This window comes from Anser cygnoides, chromosome 5, assembly GCF_040182565.1.
Source record: "Anser cygnoides isolate HZ-2024a breed goose chromosome 5, Taihu_goose_T2T_genome, whole genome shotgun sequence".
Taxonomy (NCBI): Eukaryota; Metazoa; Chordata; class Aves; order Anseriformes; family Anatidae; genus Anser; species Anser cygnoides.
Window position 1 is genome coordinate 60,207,585 of NC_089877.1, and position 20,687 is coordinate 60,228,271.

General features: G+C 47.6%; 1 protein-coding gene across 20 annotated transcripts in view; it reads right to left on the minus strand.

Annotated features, from left to right (window-relative positions):
• Window positions 1-20,687, minus strand: part of SYT16 (synaptotagmin 16) — a 102,408-nt gene that overhangs the window by 61,938 nt on the left and 19,783 nt on the right. For 8 of the 20 annotated variants that reach the window (XR_010831670.1, XM_066997366.1, XM_066997367.1 and 5 more), the window contains 5 exons: window positions 17,170-18,119; window positions 14,243-14,330; window positions 12,222-12,351; window positions 10,631-10,696; window positions 1,509-1,572 (listed from right to left, as the gene is read on the minus strand). The exons of 4 other annotated variants lie outside the window; for them this stretch is intronic. The gene's annotated coding sequence lies outside the window, so the exon portion shown is untranslated. Of the gene's footprint in view, window positions 1-1,508; window positions 1,573-5,045; window positions 10,697-12,221; window positions 12,352-14,242; window positions 14,331-17,169; window positions 18,120-20,687 lie in introns of all 20 variants that reach the window. 8 more of the 20 variants (XM_066997369.1, XM_066997361.1, XM_066997362.1 and 5 more) reach the window with 8 other exon arrangements.

Consider the following 20,687-nt stretch of genomic DNA (forward strand, 5'->3'; position numbering starts at 1 on the left):
TCTTCCTTCTGTCATTTCATGGCTATCTCAATGCTCACCCCAATCTCAAATTCTGTTTGTACGCTCCAACTATTCCCCATTGTAAAAACTTCCATCAGACAATGCAGTGAGAGGACTAATCTGGTGATCAAAGCTTTCACCTAAAATGCAGAAAAGCAACAAAAAGACTGTAGTGATAACTACGTACACAATTTGGATTACATCAAGTGGGAGAAGGAAACTAGTCCGTAAAAGCCAACCTCCTGCTGCCCAGGGCTCTCATGTTAGAGATGAGACCTGGATTCAAATGAAAGTCTGAACGAAGCAGGGCAGAGACTTAAATGGGCAGCTTCCATGTGTCCTTTGACTCTCTTACCACCAGAAAACCTACTGCTGTGGCAAGGGACAGCTGCTTTCTCCTGCTGTCGCCATGCTTTGCTCAGAGAGGAATTCCATCCTGAGCAAGGACATGATTTGCCTTTAGGAAAGGTTTTTCAAGATGATGTTTTTCTTAGAAAAATTACACATTTTAACCAAACTGAACTGTCTGACAACAATATGTTTTCTCAGAAATTCCCAACCGACTTACTGCGATAGGTTTGTCTTTGATTGTGTCCCAGGCTTGATTTCAGTCACAGTACAACACAGAGTTCATAATCGGATACATTTTGTCATAGCTGACACCGCCACTGCCTTCCTGGTAGAAAGGGAAGGCTCGGGCTGTCAGTCTGCCACCTTTCTCAAACGCTCAAGTCACGCTTCCTTTTTTTTCTTACTCCTTTTCCTTTAAAGACAACTTCTTTGTTGCCATGGTATCACTAATGCAGTATTTTGAGACAGGGAAAGAAGACAACCATGCATCATCACAGTGACACATCTATCAACTGCCATCCTCTCAAAAAAGGGTAAATAAATAAGGATGCCAATGTAGACTTTTAAAGGCTCCTCTACCCTTTTTAATTTCTCCCTTTCATACACAAATTGTAGCCTCCAAAGGCCATGCCTTGGCTTTATGACAGAGAAGGTCAGAAATTGTCTCTCAGCAAGCAGTGTCTGGGTTTATTTTTTGATTCATTTTCTACTCCCCATGCTACATGACACCAGATGAGGGGCATGAACACAAGAGAACCAGAGCACCAGCACATCCACAAAATGCCAGCCTGTTTCCCCGTGTTAGACCACACAGTGAGAATTTTTGATGGTGTTTCCCATATACCACCTTCAACTCACCAGCTGTGGTCCTGTTAGCACATCTTTCCTATCAACTCCAGAATTACTTTAAAGGTACCTTAATTAACTTAGCACACCAAGGCCTTGCACTCAGCATGATGGCATTCCCCTCCTTGACACTGCATCAGGTCCCTTCCAAAATTTCAGAGAAAGCTCTGCACAGCACTGGCCCAACCCTTCTATCTCATCAAAATCAGGAAGATGCCTGTGTCCCAGCGCTCTCCCTGACTTTTGAGTCCAGATCAACAAACCAGCAGCAGACCAGAGGGACATTGAGCACGCCAGCTCCCCACACGCACCTCAGCTGCACCATCGCAGTGGTATTCAGAGTGGTGGCATGCTGAGCATTTCAGCTCCCAGGTCCTGCAAAATGAGAAATAATGTAATGAAATGAAAACCAATCCAAGCTCAATTCATCAACGTTTCTGCAACAGAGGAGGGAATGGAGAGCAGCAAGCAAAGCACTGATGGGAAGTCAAACTGGAAGGATCCCGGGTATTGGTCAAGAATTCATCGATAAGCAGAGAGTCCTCTTGCAAATGAAAAGAAGTATTTTACATTTGGGAGAGAGGAACAGGGAGCAGAGGGAGGAGAAAGGAGGATCTCAGTTAATGCTTCTCTGTTATTTGGGGAGAAAAAGATTAAGTTGTCTCCACTCAGAACTGAAGTGCTCTTACCTCTTCAAAGAGGAATCTAATTGGGATCTTTATGCTGTCACGTACTTATTTTTCTCATCCACAAAACCTTGTTCTTAGTTCCACCGATGTGACCCAAGGCAGAATGACTCACCACAGTAAAAGGCCGGACAGCAGCTTTTTTTTTTTTTTTTTTTCTCCAAAGACCTAAATAAACCCCTCTCCATCAATTGACCAAGGACGATGCAGCAGTAAACCTCTCGCTGAAGGCTGCGCGTTGCCTTGGCAACCTGTCTGATCTCCATTGCTCCAGGGACTGGAAATGTGCTGCCAACAGGAGATTTCAGCTAATCAAACCGAATCTCCTAATACTTAGACCATCTCCCATCTGCGGAGAGCAGGCCATGTGCCCACGGGAAGCGGGGCACCCTCTGAACACAGCCCTGGCTCCTCCTCGCCCCGTTGTTTTTTGGCTCCTGGTAGGCCGTGGACACCTCCTCACAGCTACGGAAGGAGGCCATTACGTGCTGGGTATCTCGGTGCACTCCTGGAGAGCCTCCTGGGAGGCTGAGGAGAGGGACAGGCAGCGAGGAGACCGCCTGCCCACAGGCAGCGGGACCCTGACAAGGCCCATGCTTTCTCCATGCCTCAGCCCCCTCTTGAAAGAAATACCATTTTTGAGGATTGGGAACAAGCCTGGTGCCACCTGTTACAAGTGTGGCCTTCTCAATCCACCTCATCCATTTTTCAGCCCCCATTAAACACATCCAGACATCACCAGCCGTGGCAATCTGCTGACCTGAGAGAAAAATTGGGACAGCCACGTACCACCGGCCCCTGACCTTCCTAGACCAGGCACTGCTGTCAAACCGCAGTGCAGAACACCTGCTTTATTATAAAACTCCTAATTGAAAATGCTAAAAGGGCAGCTTCAGTGCCTAATTTTGCCTTGAAAGCACAACCAGTAATTGATTTTTTTAAAACTAAAACAAGGCCTTTCTCTCGCCCATTCCACCAAACGCTCCTGGCCCACGCATTTAAGGCCAGCCACAAAGCCAGACCATTAGCCTGGCATTTAGGCAAACTGAAGGGACATGAAAAGAGGCCAAAATGGCAGACAGGAGGGAAATTTCTCACAGAAGAAATTGTGCCTCGGAAAGAAACTTTACTTGGTGGCGAAGAGATTCGTGTCAGTGAAAAGCCCCCAATTACCATCTAGCAGCCCTCAGCCCTACATCACCTAGCATGGTTCTGACTGTGACCTTTCCACACAATTGCTGAAGGAAATTGGGGGCTTTGAACAGCGCGGCCAACCCCAGCGTTCAGGCTCTCCTTCCCCTGCTGGGCCATTCTTTATTGTACCGCGGAAAACATTAACCCACCACTCTCTGAACCTGAAAGCCGCAGGACATACACTGGGTTTTGTGGGGACATTTAGGTGTGTTTTTGGCCCGGTGTGGAGGCTGTCTTCATAGGAGAGGCTGTGCAGAGGCGCAGCTCCCTGGGACCTGGGCTAGCTACCGAGCTCAGGCACCAGCTGTTGAGGAATGGGATGGATGAATTGTTGGTATTTAAGAGGGAGCCCTGAAGCGGAAGAAGGCTGCTCATAAAGCAGGGTGTGGTTTCCAAGAAAGATCATATTATGGAAGATTTCTAGGCCTCTAGTATCGACCAAGTGACCTACGCCCTGAGAAAATATGTCCTAACAATAACAAAAGCCATTAACACAAATGCTCGGGGAAAAATGCCAGTGGTTTCTAGATTCGTGTATTTAATAGAGTGAAGAGCTTAGTGAGTACTGCCACCTTTTACAATGTTACTGTGAAATTTTCTCTACACACTTTAGCATAACAAACCGATTAACTTGTTACTAGGGCTGCAAGGAGAAGGGCATGAACTGAAGTCATCATTCTGCTAACCCAGGGCTCCGTGACAAGGGAGAGGAAAACAGGTCCCACAGGCATAAGGAAATGTGAACCAGAGCTGGTTTTAATGGTCAGGAGAAGACCTGGATCCCCACATGTGCCTTCCCCCCTTATTCTTCCCTGTACCATGCCTTCTGTCCATTCCAGGCACTCCTCGGACAGGATTACTCTCAGCTCAGCCAAACTGAATCAGAGGTGGACCCTGGGACTTACGCCCAAAATATCTGTCTCTGCCATGGCAGACAGCCATGGAAATCAAAAGCGGGCTTCTCACTGACTTAATGGGGACCAAGAGCGATCTCAGAGAAAACAAATGTTGGTGATGCAAGACACCCTCCATAATTCCTTTGAAAAACCAACTCACAGAGCAGGACCTCAATGCTATGAAAGCTGGGAGAATGGCCCCCCCCAGACGAAGGTGACCACAACTCTGCCCCAGAGGCATTACAAGTTACAAAGCATCTGTTTCTTTCAAAGTTTCTTTCAAGCAAGATCAGTGATGTTGGACCAGCCTCAAGGCCAGAATGGAGAGCCACACCATTTAAGAGCCACAGGAAGAGTGAGAAGGGGGGAGGCAGACAGAGGTGACTGTCAGACAAAACAAATGCAATGGAGACAGACTAAAAAAGATTCTGCATATTTCAAGGGGATTGCAGTTCCAATACTCCAGTCCAGCCCATGTGAACCCCTGCACACATTCTACAAAACACTTGACATGGAGGACCACAAGAACGAAGCACATCATTCCTTAGATGTGTTCAGACACGTGCAGTCACACCATGGAGCCTGCTTACTATTTTATTTGGATTTCTCCAGCTATTTTCTCCCACAAGCACCAAGCTACGCTTAGGCCCTTTCCTTAACCTACCTCAGTCACAAGTACCTACACGGATCCATGGCTTCCCCTGGACAGGGATCAGGTGCACCCTCTGCTTAACAGGAATGCAAGTTCTCTGCACTTGCATTACTCATTCTGGGTCTGTAATTATGGTCTTACCACTGCTCTACAGTAAAACCTGAAGCGACAGCAGGAAACAGCACAATGTCAAAGCGGAAAACGGAAGAAAAGGCTAACTCCTATTTCATTATTTGCAATTTCCAAGATCTTTGTATTACCACTTCAAGAAAACCCAAAAAAGCATGCAAATCCACAGTAACGAGTACTGCTAACACGAGATTTGCTCTTAAAACCATAATTGTCACAGAAGTAACAAAATAGCAAAAGTTATCTTCCCGCCGAGAAATAGCCGCAAATCACTGAAAACACTAGACTTACCTAATTGTTGTTACATAAAGCAGCAAAACAAGTCAAACCAGCAATGAAATCCCCCCAAAAACACTCTTCTCACAAATAATACGTTTCACAGCTTTCTTCCTGGGGCAGGTTGCTAAATCCTTTGGACCTGTGGTGTACACACACGCTGGGCAAAGCTGCAGAGCCCCGAGTTTCAGGAGCAGGAGTGGTGCTCTTGCTCTTTCTCTGTGTGTACTTGTTGACTTAAAGTCCCAAGGAACAAGGAAGGCTGCTGGTTGGTAAACACGTGACAGCCACCAAAGGAATGTTAGCCAGAGAAACGAGATAAAGCAGCCTAAGCCACTTTGATGGGCTTTGTTTAGAAATTACCACCTTACCCGTAGCTTTCCCAACTACTCTGCAACTTATGAGTGCTCAGTCTTTATTTGAACAATTATCTTGCTGATAAATTTACCTAAAAAAGAGCAAATTGCCAGTCAATTACCACAAAATAGCAAGTAATTGTTCTCTCCTGTACAGACATATAATTTATTGTGCTGCATAAATTCACACTGTGGCCATAAATATTTTGCATCCACTTTAGAAATGTAGCCTTTCCATCCTGGAATCCCACTGATTTGCTGGGAAGAGCAAAGTGAGGATCAGAGCCGGCATTCAGTTGAAAATGAAGTGTTTTATCCCCATGGCACAGCCCACCCCTTGCCTTCACCAGGCCTCATCCAGTCCTTGCTCCCCAGCTGGCTCTGCCTGACAAAGCTGGAAGAGCAAAGCAGCACCAGCAGCTCTGCCACTGCTGATGGGGTTTGCGTACCCACAGGTAAAAACCGTTCTTAGAGCAAGAAGAGTAAGACTCTGCATTATTGTGTGTGCAGCACAGCATTGATCCGAACACAAAGCAGGTCACATACCTACTACACACCTGTGACTAGTGGGGATTTCATCTTGGAGACTGCCTCTTATAAAGTATTGCCTTCACTGAAAGAAAAAAAAAAAAAGAGGGAGAGAGAAAATGGACTTCACCTCCTGATTTGCTTGGTTTGGGTTTTAGACCTTAATGCACATTTTAAGGAAGGCTCTGCGATGCTTGCTGTAAGATCACATCCTGTTCTCACTGTCCACACAATTGATGCTTTGAACATGGATTTGGGATGTAGATTTGATCCGCTTTAGAAGGGTTAGCTTTCCCCATCATTCAGGTCAAATCCATCCCCGCTGCCTCTTCTCCCTGCAGAGAAACTGAAGATCTTCCCAGCAACTTATTAATTACTGCAAAATTCTGTTCCTGGTTTCTGTAATATCCCATCCTCCTCACAAGCAGTATGGAAAAGCTGTAGAATAAAATCACATCAGCTGAACCCAGCTACACCCAATGCTCAAAGCAGGAGGGTCCATGGGGAAGGCAGACAAAAATGTAGGGAAGGAGGGGAGTACACCCCCTGCCCAGGAGCTTGCAGACCTGGCCGTTCACCACCAAAACCAGCTTCTGGCCCCAGTGCCTGTAGCAATTTTGAAGTTGGCTCTAATCAGCTATCAGCAATGTCTTGCCTCTCTAAAGCAAACTGCTCCCTGAGGCAATTTTTCACTCACCCCCACCCAAAAAAAAAAAAAAAAAAAAGGCATTCTGATGAAACTGTTTTTAAAAGTTGCTGCCTGGCAGATCCCTGAAGAATAGTCCAGACTGGGAGCTTCAAAATAAAAGCTACTTAGAAAGAGCTGAAGAGGGAGGAAAAAAAAAAAAATCCTTGCCGAGCAGACGCCAAGCCCCGTGACTTCCAGGAGCCTTGCCACCCCGGGTATCCCATGCATCGGGCAGGTGATGTGCTGTCTGGTTCCCCGGGCTGGGTGATGACTGCAACTTTCACTGTGGCCCTTACCATTTTTCTGTGGTAATAAACGTATTGATCCACTTTTATTTAAATTTCTCCAGAATTCATCAGGACCGTCATATTTCTGAAGGACAACGGGAGACAATTTAAGTCTTCCAACTCGCATGCACTCAGCTGCTTTCTTTGCTCTCTGGCATTAACCTCTTACTCTAAACTTTATTCTTGAATATATCATTTGTTATGTTGCAATGAAAAAAGTACTACAGGAATATCACTACAACAACACTAGGAGAATAAAGCTCCTGTCCTTGTCTACTTGACACTTCTCTTTTTTCTACCACTTTTCCCCCCCCACAAACTGTTGCTAGAAGAGCTCTGGCAGAACTGGCAGAAATTCAAGCACCCTTTCAAACAGACACAGTTTTTATTATTATTTGTCAGCCACCAGCTAAACTGCAAAAATATTCCTTTTATACCCTGCTAAATGTCAAGCTGTTATTTTAAAGGCCCGGACAATGCGTCTCACACAAACCTTTACACCGCTGTTTCCAAGACCGAGCGTCCCCTCTCCAGGGAGCATGGGGAGAAGGTGCCAGAGGGGGATTTGTAAAAGCTGGGAGGAGGAGGAAGCTGCAGGGTCCCACAGAGGTGGCAGGAGGCCTCCCTGAAGCCACAGCCCTGCTGCCAGCCCCATTCCCAAAGCTCCCCACGTGCCGCTGGCTGTGTTTCAGCCCGTGCTGATGCTCTCCTCCCAGGACGTTTTGATGCTGCCATGATTTCTGAATACCACTCAGCACTAATGCCTAAAAGAAAGCTTAGTGTAAAGTTTGCAAAAACAAACGCACCTCCCGCTTCTCATGCTCAAAGTAAAACTACGTTTCCCCCTCTGCCCCAAGCTTTACTCAGAAGAAATATGAGACCAAAGAGAGAATTGTGTAAAACAGCCAGGCCCCTGAGTGTGTGTCAAGAGACAGGGAATCAGCAAGCCCCCAGGATGGAAACCCTTCTGAAATTGGCAGCAAGTCAGTGCACTTCTCAGTCCTCTTACCCAGGTGTGTGTATGGGATTGAAGAAGCCCAGGCACATCTCAGCGCCCGCTGTCTGCCCAGTCCTTCCCTCCCCTGGGCTAGCAGAGCACGGGAGCTGCCTACACTGGAAGGAAGGTGCCTGTGCTAGATGAGTGTGAACTTAGAAATATTTACACAACACGTTTCTGCCCAAGTCATATTCACCTGCTGCTCGCTAACAGGTGTAGATGACAAGGTTCCCAACTCGGGAGCAGGAGCTGTCGTGGCAGACCCAGCGCACAGATTACACACATGCCTGGACTCCGCTGCTTTTCCCCAGCAAATTGCTATGAAGTGGCACAGACCAAAGCACAGCCTTGTTTACCTGAAACCGCACTTGAAAACTACCTGAAATGAGATCCTAAGTCATTAACCACAAGCAAAAAGATTAGTTTCACCTATAGATGAAAATATCAACAAAATCAATGTGTCTCATAAACCTGCAGAACAGAAATCTGACCTGGTTTGCAGAAGTATGCAAAGAAACTGTGTCTGTTTAGATTATTAAGTCAGCAGTAATTTGATGAAACAATTTCCCTGTGGCTGTTCCAGCATGTGCTCTTTGATGGCCAGGCTCGCTACAATCCCGAGTACCTGCACGCTTCACACTGTTCTCAGGTCCAAGCCCGACTTCTGCCCTGAGCTTGGACTGGGGCGTTCACTTGTTCCACTGAAATCCCTCCCACTAATTCAATGGGTTTTGAAGAGAATCCGAGCAGTCCAGCTCACAGATATTTGGAGATTTTTGGGGCAGAACCAAGGGTCTCTGCTCTTCCTTGCAACCCACACTTTTTTTTACTCTGCCAGTGAAGGTGGGAAGAAGGAAGGCAGAGCTCAGTCCAGCAGGACACCCAGCAAAGAAGCTGGTATATAAATCAACCCCTAAAAACAAAGCTAGCAGACAGGCCGTCCAGAATTCCACAAGAATTTCCAAAGAAAGTCTGTGTACATGCGGATGGAAGAAAGATCAAATCCAGAGAGACCTGAAAATCAATGGTAAAGACTTTCTTTTTCTAATTAGAGGTGGGTGGTTTATTTAATATCTGAGCATGAGAAGAAGGATAAACACTGAAAGACAGCGTTGCTAGAAACACAACCAAAAGTCTGACAACTACGGATGAGATGAACGGAGGCTGGAATTCCCCAGAAAAATGGCAGTTTTTTCTGTCAGAAGCTAAGAAACAGATGAGCAGTGTTTATCACCTTGCAGCTGAGTCCACAACACACTTTGGAAAGAGCAGACAAAGTAGAGAGCTTGGGGGTTACATGAATCCCGTTCGCAAGCAAGTGAATGGAGAGGAGAAGAGGTAAATCTCCAAAACTGCTCAAAGAGAGCTGCAGACAAACATGCTGTGCAGGGGGGGAACCAAAATGAGAAGAACACAAATACCAAGTCAGCACACAGGCTCCTACCAAAGCAAGGCAGCAGGGCAGATGAGGCAAACAGACCCAGACCAGAGGCGACACCAAGCAGCCTACCAAGGGAAGTGATACGAGAGGCAGAGGGGAAGATAGCTGCTCCATCAGCAACCTTGGCAGGACTGGAAGAGACAGGACCAAACAGCTCAAGATGGAGAAAAAAAGCAAGCAGTAACACGTGCGCTGGCTGAGAACGCTGCTGAAGAAGAGGAAGATGCATGCAGAACGGCTTTAACTAATTCAAACACTTGCCATGTACAAACACTGCAATCTAATCCCGGTGACACTGATAAGCAGCAATATCAGACTGAAGGAAAGGAACCAGCTGCTCGCGATGCACAGTAAAACCATTTAAAGATGCATAAGCAAACACAGGCAGCCAGTAAGGAGCCCAAAGCACCAGGAATGTTATCACAAAGCCTTCACAGTACTTGACATGCACAAGGTCTGTCATCTGCCTGTGCTCAGCGTACGTGAATGACAGGCAGGGACCTGCTGGGAGCTCACCACGACACGAAGGAGAAGGGAGGACACCAGGGCCATGCGACCAATCCAGCCCGGCCCCAGCCCAGCTCCGAAACAATAATTTGTCTGAATGCAGAGCAGGGAAAAACCAAAGCCTTCTGCAACGGCTGTGTGCGGCCCTCAAAAACTCTCAGCTTTTGAGAAACTCGAAAGCCAGAAGGAAATACCCAGCACATGCAGGGAATCCCACACTGTAAACAGATCAGCCGTGCTTCCAGATGCTTCTGTGCAACTGCACGTGAATGTAATATGGTTACCTACCAGCAACGAAAAGAAAATCCGCGAAAAGACAGTCAGCAGGCTAACAGTGCAGGGGGCATTCCCCTACCAGTAATGACAAAGCTGCAAGGGTAGCCCAGACCAGGATTTGGAAAACTGAATGTGTTTTCAGTGACAAGCAGGTTGGTTTAGGACACAGAAGCAACAGGAAGGACACAAAAATCACTAAGAGAAAACCAATCAAAGCAGGCAGCTTCTAGACGATAGACACCAAGGACTGTAAAGCCCATAACAGAGATGAGTGTGACCAGGCTCTGCTTGTCAGTCAGTCATGGGAAGCAGTGGAAAAAGTTAGTGGAGGACCTCCAGAGTTTGGGTTGGTTAGAAGAAAGTAGTGTTACACTAAGAGAACCCCTTCACAATTGCCCATGACAATTTAGTTTATTTAATTAAGTGTATTTACTCTGATAAAGCTGAGATTTGAACATTTGTTACCAGGAAGGGAACGTGATTTTCAGGAACATCGCAGCAAAGCTCAGCACCAACTTACCCCTTTCTGCAGAAAAAACAAATCAGAATAGGGCTTAGAGGACCGGCTGGGAGCTCATACACAGACCTGGATGGAAAAAAACAGAATCGTCCCTCTCATCATTCATGACAAGGATGTCAAGTGGTTTGCTCCCCTCCAGACAACGCCGTGGGGCCCCTCGGGATGGTGCCACAGCTGCCGAGCAGATCCCTTCGCTGCCCTTTGCTTCAGCCCTGGCACAGGCTGCACCAACATAAATCAGTTGGCCTGGGGGGGAAGGCTCAGTGGTTCTATACTGAATTCTGCTTTGTTTAATTTTAACCTTATTTCACAGTGCATTTTCAATCTAAAACTCCTAATACATCGAAAAAATAAAATCAGAGTGATTATTAGCTACCAAAGCTTGGTAAATAAGAACCTTAGCTTAAAAGTCAAGCTCTAGATTTAAGAAGTGGCAAACGTTAACTTAGAAAGAAATCTGGATGAAAATTACGACCTTTGAATAAAACTACCTTTAAACGTTAAAAGACTTTTTTTTTTAGACTCTAGTGCTCAGATACTCAGGTTTTGGGGTATTTACTCTTAGAGAGAGGTAAAACTGCCAAGTGTGATCCCTTAAAGAATCTACAGAACTTAGTTTTTGTACCCACGTAAGTTAGCTAAGTGAAGTAACCTTCACTACATTTCAGAGCTTATAATAATTAAAGTTTACAGTAAATCCACCGAATTCAATAGAATTAGCTGGCCATAAATCTTGGAGCATAAAACTGGTTTGTGGAGGTAGCATGCAAGCGATTCTCAGCCTTCCTGCAAGGTGCCAGCCATTTGAGAGAGCTGATTAGACAATCTTTGATTAATTGCCTGCTGTGTAAGAGCCAGGGTCAATCTACTCAATTAGGTGAAGGTCTGGTGGAGATCAGAGATGTAAATCAAAACCTACTGCAAAAGCTTCAGCACAAGATGAGAACATACCAGCAGCCTTCCTTCCCTGCAAGGAGCAGCAGCCTGCTCTCCATCCGCTGCCCTAAGTGGATGCCATAGGAAAGAGCACGAGCAGGACACCCATGTGTGCCCTCCTCTTCTGAGTAACCTTCCCACCTCCAACCACGGTCATTTCCAAGGAGATCTGGAGCCTGACATGGCTTGTCTTCTCCAGCCTCTCGCTGAACCCACAGAAACCTCTTGCACCCAAGGCACCCTTCAGCAGAGGTCTTTGCAGGCTGCCTACTTGCTGCCACCTCCTTCTGAGCCTGCTCCTGATCCCCCTTTGATGTCCCTCAGGCTTTGTGAGGCTGTGAGCTGCCCACCTCCTCCGCTGCTACTCAGCCAGGTCTCTGATCCCCCAGAGTCAACCTCTTTTCCTGCTTTATGAGTCTGTCAACCAGTCCTGCCCAGTGCCAGGACTTCCACGCCTCTGGCCCAGCCGCCCGTCCTGGACTTCTCCCAGCTCTGCTGTTTGCTTTAGGGAACGTGCCCGGTACTCATGGCTAACTCCAGGCTTACACAGTGGTGTAAGTGGCAGTTGGCTTCCAAGTGGATTTCAGCCACGACACTCCACTTCCCTAATACTTGGAAAAACATTTATATGGAAAACAACAAATAACTTCAGTACCTTGCAGATAAGAGGTATGGGAAGAAAGGGCGGGTTGTGCCATCACACTCCTGTTCCACACGTGGTTGGCTCAGAAACCCAGGGTGCAGGCAGCTCCTGATCTTCAAGGCTGACAAAAGCCATCGGGAAACTGCAAATCCGTAGACGTGGCAAGCAGCGAGCCATCAGAGCAAGCGAGGCCAGCGGGGAAGTGGTGTGAGGTGATAAAAAGAAGCAGAGATTATGATTAGTAAAAGCAAACGGACTGTGACACTGTCCACTGGGCTAAGGGAGATTGGGTGTGCAGACAGAAAGCAGCAGTGATCTGAAACCACAGTTATCCCACACGGATGGGGAAATATCTTGACAGGGCGATGAAAAGCCTGTCTGCTTAGACGTCACAAATAAGTAGTGAAAAACCTGTAAGCAGCCAGTCCTCAGACACACAAGGAAGGCGATTCTTCAGCAGCCCTGCAAAGAGAAAAAGCCCGCAAAAATCCAACCCGCAATCTTTGATCTGAAAAAGGGGAACTATATAAAAATCCTTGTAGCTGAAAAGGTGGGAACGCTTTCAAGACAGCATGTACAGGTGCAACAGGAAAGCGTCAGGCTACCTGTATCGCCAATTCAAGGCACACTAAAAGGACAAGAAAATCAATTTGTTGTTTGGGGTTACACAGCAGATTAAGATGGCTTCTGGCAGTAAAGAAAAAAGGGGAAAAAATACCCTTCAAAATCTGAGCGTCATGTTCAAAGGAGGCAGGAAAAAAAAAAAAAAAGACCATGAACTTCTGGCAAGTTAAATGTAGGATCATAAGAGGGCAGACCAAGAAACAACTGTGGTAAGCAACTTCCTAACGGCATAAAAATTTAATTACAATTCTTTTTCATGTGTTGCAGAAATAGGACACCTTCCAGAGAGCTGGTGGGGTCAAAGATGATGAAGGTGTACAAGAAACAATCAGGATGATAGGCCTAGAGCAAGAGAGCTGAATTTTGCATCGGTGCTACTTGCAGAGAAGCTGAAGGACCTAATTCTACTGTTTTCGCACAGAAAAGGGGATGTCAGCGACTCTCCGAATAGTTCTTTGAAAATAAGATCAGTGTTGAGCAAAATGGCAAATAAAGAGATAAGAAAATAGGAACTCCCTGCTGCAGGGAAGCACAAATGGGTTCAAAAAGCAAACGGATAAATGGAGTACGGGTTCATCAAGGGCTACCAACCACAAATGTTGGACTGAAAGCCCTGGCCTAAGCTGCTGGCTGCCAGAAGCTGGGAATGCGTCGCCCAAGTCTGTTTTTTAACCTCCCTTAACCTGCTCCCCGGGTACCTGCTACCAGGCAGAGTCAGGGCTCTCTGCCTTGACACAGCACAGCCGTCCTTCTGGCAGCACACCACAGTTTGCCTTTTTTAACTTTAAAATTTTTTTTTTTTGATTCTAAAATAATCTGAACCCACGATTGCAAGCTATGACAGAAGATGAACAAATATGCAGCTTTCACTCGGTGAATCGAACAAATAACCCGCTCCAGCAGCTTTAGCTGTCCCATAAACCTTTCTGATCATTTCTTTAAGCTGAGGGGCAGCAGCCACCACAGAAATGCCATCTGAAAGCTGCTTCAGGCTGCTAATCACAGCTAACAGCATGCCATGGCAGCCCAACCAGCACGCTGTGCACACACCAGTCAACGCGAGCCCCCATGCCCTGCAACTCGACTGCACAGAAGTATTGTGAACACCACGTAACCCAGACTCACCCCCAGACCAGGGCAAGGCATTAACTGGAGCCTTATCTTTATTCATGCCCATTTTACTAAGGTGCTCTTCATTCACGCCAGCCAGCACAAAGGTCAGTGCCGCGGTGATAAATCCTCTCCCAGGCACTGGTCTCCTCCAGCCCGGGCTCTCCTCTGCCACGAGGATCGACACCACCTGCCCGAGGGCTACAGCGTGGCCACACAGCATCCCCTCCCAGCCCCAGGCGCAATCAGTGCCCGTGTGCGTAATGAGGGACACCCCAGGGGTGCTGAGAGCTCCTCACCTGGGCTTTGCTGCCCGATGGAGAGGCCTGGGAACCACACGCTCTTATTGCCCCGGTGGGCAAAGAAACCAGAGGAGCCTCAGCCCACCTAAGGCAAAAAACAAGAATAATTGTTACTTTTGGGGGAAAGGAGATAGAAGACCATCTATTTATTTTTTTGAATGAAAAATACTCAACTTGGAGGGGAAACCTTCACATCCGTTAACATTCCCTCGACCTTCCTGGCAATTTTTACACAGCCAAGTAGGGGAAAAACAAAAAAAAAAAATAGAGGGGGAGGGAGAGCAGAGGTGGAAGGAAAAACGGGGAGAAGGTGAAGCAGAAAAGGAAAAAGCAATAGAAAAGGTCCCCCCAAGCTGGGTGACAGAACGGCACAACTTCTAACTTGGAAAATGAAAATGTATTCCACAATTTCTTCCAGCAAAATGACAGTATCTTTTTATGCACCTTTTTCTGAGATGCTGCCAAGCTCGGCTGCCAAGAAAATAAGTTTTGAATAAAATGTTTTGACCAGCTTTGCCTGAAACACTCAATTAGTGGCGACGGGAAGAGCTGGGGGGAGAGGCCAGCAGCAGCAGGGCAGCTCGCAAAGCAGGCCTGTCGGGGAGATGATGCCAGCACCAGGCCACCAAGCAGCTCACACAGCTGGGGTCGGGCTGATGTGTTCACCCTCTCCTTCAGGCAAAGCTCATCCTCTGATGGTCCCGATGCCCTGCGCCACCTTCCCCAGAGAAGCCCACCAGCCCGCCCGGGTGCCTCGTACCCTGCGGCTCCCCGCAGCGAGGCCTGCGGGAGCTCTCGGGTGCCTGGAGCTACCAACGCCCACGGCTGGCGCTGAGAATAAATCCGAAGGCTCTTTAGGAACTCGTCGCCACACGGTGACAGTCACCGAGCTGGGTTAATGCAACTCGAACCACGCTTCGTGCACTCGAGTAACTGCTCAAATATAGCTGGTAAGCCGGGCTCCTTTCGGTGCTCAGATTCGCATTCTTCCTTTCCTTTCCTATCCTCTCTTTTATTAATATAGTATATCTCTCTGGCGTCTCTTTAACTTAATGCTCCGTTTGCTGGCTGGCTGACAGGTCTCAAAAAAGCACATCTTTCTCCTGCCAGCGCAATTCTGTTTAATCTTGTATGGAGAAGGTGTACCACTTGAGGAACTTTTTCTCCCCCCCCTCCTTTTCTGGAGGAAAAGGGAACAAAGTTTGAAAAAAAAAAGAGTGACAGCAAGTTAGTTTTAACCTAAACAGCAGAGATTTGCATACAAATCAGATTTTTCAGGTGCCACAGAAGATGTGGGGGCCCTGACAATTCAGAGGAAGAAGATAAAAGGCAAGGAGAGTTTGACACAAACACTGTCAAGAGGTGAACCCACAATTTACAGTTTCTTCCCCCAGAGCGGAGTGCCCCGGAGAGAGAGGCTCTTCCACACTACTTTTATTTTCATTCTCATTGATGCTATCATTGTAAGACAAAGAACCTGTTTCTTCTTTTATTTACGCTCCTTCTCCAAGCCCCTTGCATGCAAGCCCTACAAAACGTAGTCAATACGTGAGTAGGTGCAGCTGGTTGCAAACCCAGGTGGGAAGTGGTTTCTTTGCCGAACTTGATGAGAAAATGAGTTCTCCAATCAATAAAGCAGCACCAGGCTGCAGAGGAAGAGAGCCATACGATGTACTAAACAGCACCCAAACATTATCGCCAGTAAATCACTGCTCTACGGGAGCCAGCAGGGGCACAGCAGGGGTGTCAGGGCTGCGGCGAGCAGCTCAGGAAGGCAGCAGCCTGTCACACCTCTCAGAGAAACACATTTCAGGCAGCGATTCCTGCAGACATTTCCGTCCTCTGGACGGCACTGAAGCGATCTTTTTGGGAAACTGAGGGCACCAAGCCCCGTGGCAGGGGATGCCACAGCCCTGCATGCTCAGGACCCTTGCGCCACACAACACAGAAGCAACGGATCCGTTCAAACCAAACCCACAGCACTGCAAAGTGTGCGCAGACAACACCTCAACAAGATCCTCAACATCAGATTGACCAGTTTTATCTTATATTGAAGAGGCAGAGAGAGGAACCGGAGGAAAATATCCTGCCTTTGCCTTCCCATGCAAAGCAGACCAGGAGAAAGTCTTCAGCAACCAGGCTAACAAATAAGCTACAGCTGCTACTTACTGACACAAGCATGCATTTGGCCTGGGAGACTGGTACTGAGCACAAGTTTCACAAGTATTCGCTTTTCGACTTTCTCCTTCGACATTCCCAGCATGCTAGTACAATTTGCCACGACTGTTCTTACAGAAGTGTTACACCCTTTCTAAAATAAAACGGGGCGATGTGACAGATCTAAAGCAGCAAAACGCATCAGAGCAATTAGCAGTTCTGCTGCTTTTATGGCTCTGATTGGAAGTCTGATCTAAGGAGCAAAGCGTGTTCTCCAGAGAAATGCGGTGGCTTTGCATAAGGGCTCCATCTGCTGGCACACCGCTCCCCTGGCTCTGTTCAATATATAGTAAACTGAAACAAAACCTACACAGCCATCAATTACATTTTTTTTTCTGCTCGCAGCCTATGAATTTCAATAAATACACCATCTGTTCATCTTCTGTGTGGGAGTTCAGTCATCTTCTTGGCAGCAATATTATTCTAGAGCAATTACCTGTGTCTTTATCACCTATCATTGTGCTTCATCATCTTTTCATCATGTGTAAAAACCAACCACTTTATTACTACAATTTCTGTAGGCAGCCCAGTCCTGTTAGTTACCATGGCGATGATCTGTCAAAAGAAGTCTACGTTTAAAGAAGTAAAAGCTGAGAAAAGGAGGAGGAGAGAAACACAAAGAGCCTGGAATGAACTTGTTTCTCCAAGTCAGAGCTTAAGCACAAAAGGCACATCTCAGGCAGCAACACGGAGATGCCACCACCAACCTCGTTAGGAATCCATCAACCTGCCAATACGGAGGATGAGTCAATGATTCACAGGCATTACGATGCGCTCGGAGGTCAGCAGCTCGGCTTTAATCCCTCAGCTGAGTCTCATGATCTGCTCTTAGGAAGGACAATTCTTATTGCTATAAATCAAAAGATAAAACGAGGTGAGAGAGGAAGGGCAGGCTGGAATGGCAGGCAGCAGCAATTTCCCCTCCCTGGTGGTCGCTAGCAAGACTGAATTTTTCATCAGGTGCCCTGTAGTTTACATCCCTCCCTGAGAACTGCTTCAGATTCATCTCTTTCTTCCCCACTTTTACCTTGTTAACGCTCCGCTTTCTCTCACCCCTTCCACGGATTCCTGTCTAGCTCTGCTTTTCTGCTCCTTTCTTCACAACCCGCATGCACATTGCTCTCCTTTCTGCAAAGCAAACGCACTTGCAAGTGTTTTACCTGTGTCTTTCCAAATTCTTATGCATTTCTAAAGCAGCTGTTAGTGCCAACTATTTCTAGCTGCTTGTTCCCCCACCAACCCACATACGCCCCCTGACTTCAGTTCATGAAATCCTCTTTTCCTCTTCAAATTCCTTCATCTCCTCCAGTCTTTCAGCTCCCACCCTTCCGAGCTGCACTCGTGCTACTGCAGGAAAAATATCAGCGAGGTACAAAGGACTTGCTGATGCTCTGTGTTTCTGGGATGCGTCATTAGCAGCCTTCAGCTGGAACACGCCAGGCTGCAAACTGCTTTGCTTCAATTCATCCTCGTATCCCTGGAAGAAATAAGCAATCTCAAGGCTATCCAATTTGTTTAATATCAAGCACTCACGCGCTGAGTTTTAATGAGGCGGGCTGTCATTCGGAATTGCGGGAGGACAGGAGACAACCGCTGACGAGCAGGAAGATTAATTCACCATCTTCACGACTACCTTCCGAGGCAGAACTAACCCGGCCTACAAAGTTAGGAGAGGGAAGAAACATTTTCCAAAAGTTCTCTAGAATTTTAAGCACTTTAATTCCTGTTCGTCCACCTTCAGACACAAGGTACCCAATTTTCCCAAGTGTCTATCTTTTCCGTGAGTTTCTGCCTGCAAAGCATCTTAGGAAACGGTGTCTAAAGGATATCAAAACTAGATGCTGCAAATGAGACAGAAGTCTAGAAGTCCGAGACTAAACAACTACTGGGTATTAGAAAAAAATAAAGTATTGCAGCAGCGAAAAAAAACAGTGCTTAAGTTCTGAGAAAAAGGGGAGGGCACTTAAACCAGGAGGGTGGGCTATAAAAAGACAGATTATCAAGAACACGCTGCCATCAGTGTTCAAAGCAGAAATTTCATTGATATTTACGAAAGTACCAAATCTGAAAAACTCTGTATTTGCTGAGAAAATACGAATTAAACAAGAAAAACCCCGTGCTGATCTCAAACCTGATCTCCCCTGAAAGTTTATTATGGCGCAAAAGTTCTTCCCATACGTCCCGTTAGGAGGAGGGCTGTTGGAGAGACTGAAACCACAGCGAGCTCAGACTCTGCAACAGCTCAAGGATGAGGAAATGGCACCCACGCACCCTCCTTTATCTGTCAAGGTGTGGGCCCTGTGTTTCCTCTCCCTGCAGACACCTCACGCAGCCAGACCGTGCCACCGACTTGCAGATGGCGCTTCACCTGCCACGAGACAGGCCCGGGGACAGCCACTTCCCTGCTCTTTAGCAGGACTTCTGCTGCACAGATTGGATGGAGATGGAGATGTGCCCAGGCTAAAAGATGGTTTCCAGCATCCTGGGCCAACGCAAGCCGCCTCTCGGCAGGCGTGCTGGAGAACCTTCTGCTTCTGCCAACCCCGTTTCCTCCAGCCAAGCCTTCCAGGCGGGCTCAGCAATGCCGAATCCGCGCCCTTCCAAGTTTGCTGCCCTCGACCAGCAGCATCGGTGCTGCCTGTGCCCTCGGTGGGTGCTGGAAGGCAGCCGGGACAGACGCTGGGTCTGCGAGGAGAGCAGCCCCCCTAGGGAATGCTGCCTGCCTGTGCGGGGCTGCTCTGCCGGGGCAGCACGCCCCCCACACAGCCCACCACTGGCACTTGGACAGCAAAGTTCTTGTCCATCACCCCAACTCTTCAAAGCCCTCAGCAGCTTTGCAAAATTACCAGTTCTGCTTATTCTTTGGTTTGAGCAGATGCTCCCAGCCGCTGCCGTGCGCTTGCGCAGCGATCCTCCCTCTCCAGGGCTCTACACGCAGGAGAGGGAGAAGGCAAAGCGCTACGGGGCTTGTGGCTGTCCTAGCCGGGCCACCCACAGCTTGCAAAAAAACAGGAGAGAACAGCAGGTGATGATGGCCAAGCAGGAATAAAAACACAGCCTTCTCCTTCCCAGAGCACCCTGCCGCAGCCTGCAGGGTCGGGCCTTTCCTCCTGCTGAGCGTCCCTGCTGGAGAGCAGGCCGAGACAGCACCTGCTCACGCCCCATGCCGCGGGGGAAGTAAAATCAGGTAATAGTGACCTCGTGCTGGGTGAGCCCATGGTAAACACGTGGTTGGACCACCTAAATTGTGCCTTAAAGCCTCACAAAGCCATTCCACTCAGTGACCCAGCAACACCCCTCATCAGACCACAACCTGGAGCAGTGGGAAAGGCAGAGGAAGAAGAGGAGCGCTAAGGAGGAAGAAAGGTAAGTTTAATCACTTAACGAAAGGCATCGCGAGCTCTTCGTTCAGAACCGCTTTCTTCCAAGCAACCAAACAAAAGGCATTCCTGCATCTCTCACGGCTTTGCAGGTGTAAGCAAGTCAACACGGCTCATCCAGCCATCTCGTCTGCAGGAGTTTCCCACCGGTAATCCAGAAACCAGGATACTCCCACAACAGCACGCAGCCCTTGGAGAGAAACACGTAGCCAAAAAGCCACAGTCCCCTTTAGGAACGGAGAGGGCAGCCTTCCTCCTCGCTGACAGACCCGCTCCCCTCACCTGGAGCTCTGGGACAGGGTGCCTGTATACCTGGATAACCCCAGTTCTGGTAACGTGAGACTTGCATTATATTTTTTATATATATATATATATATATTATATATATAATATGCATTATATTATTATAACTTGCACTTTCCAGATGTCAACCAGAACTCGGACGCTGCAGCCCAAGGCGCTGTGCAGCCATTCAGTAACAGAGCCAGGGCCCAGAAAAGTTTGCAGGCACAACAGGGAAGGGGTAAAACGCAGATCATGTGGCAGGGAGAGAAAACAGGACCTCCTCCCTGAAACGCCAACCTGAAGGATTAGGTTAATGAGGAGGGATCATTAACACCTTTCCCTCTCTTCCTTTAAACTCTGTACTACTCATTGCACACACAAAGCAATCCCTATTTCTGCGATCAAAGCAGCGTTAATTATTTCAGCTCACAGCGTGTTTCTGTCCTCAGTTGAGCAGTAGCCTTCGCTTGCTCTGTAAAAACTTACCAGTAAAAGTGTTCCTGGCCTGCCCCTCGGGCAGCAGCTTCCTGGCAGTGCTGGATGCGTACAGTCAGCGCCTC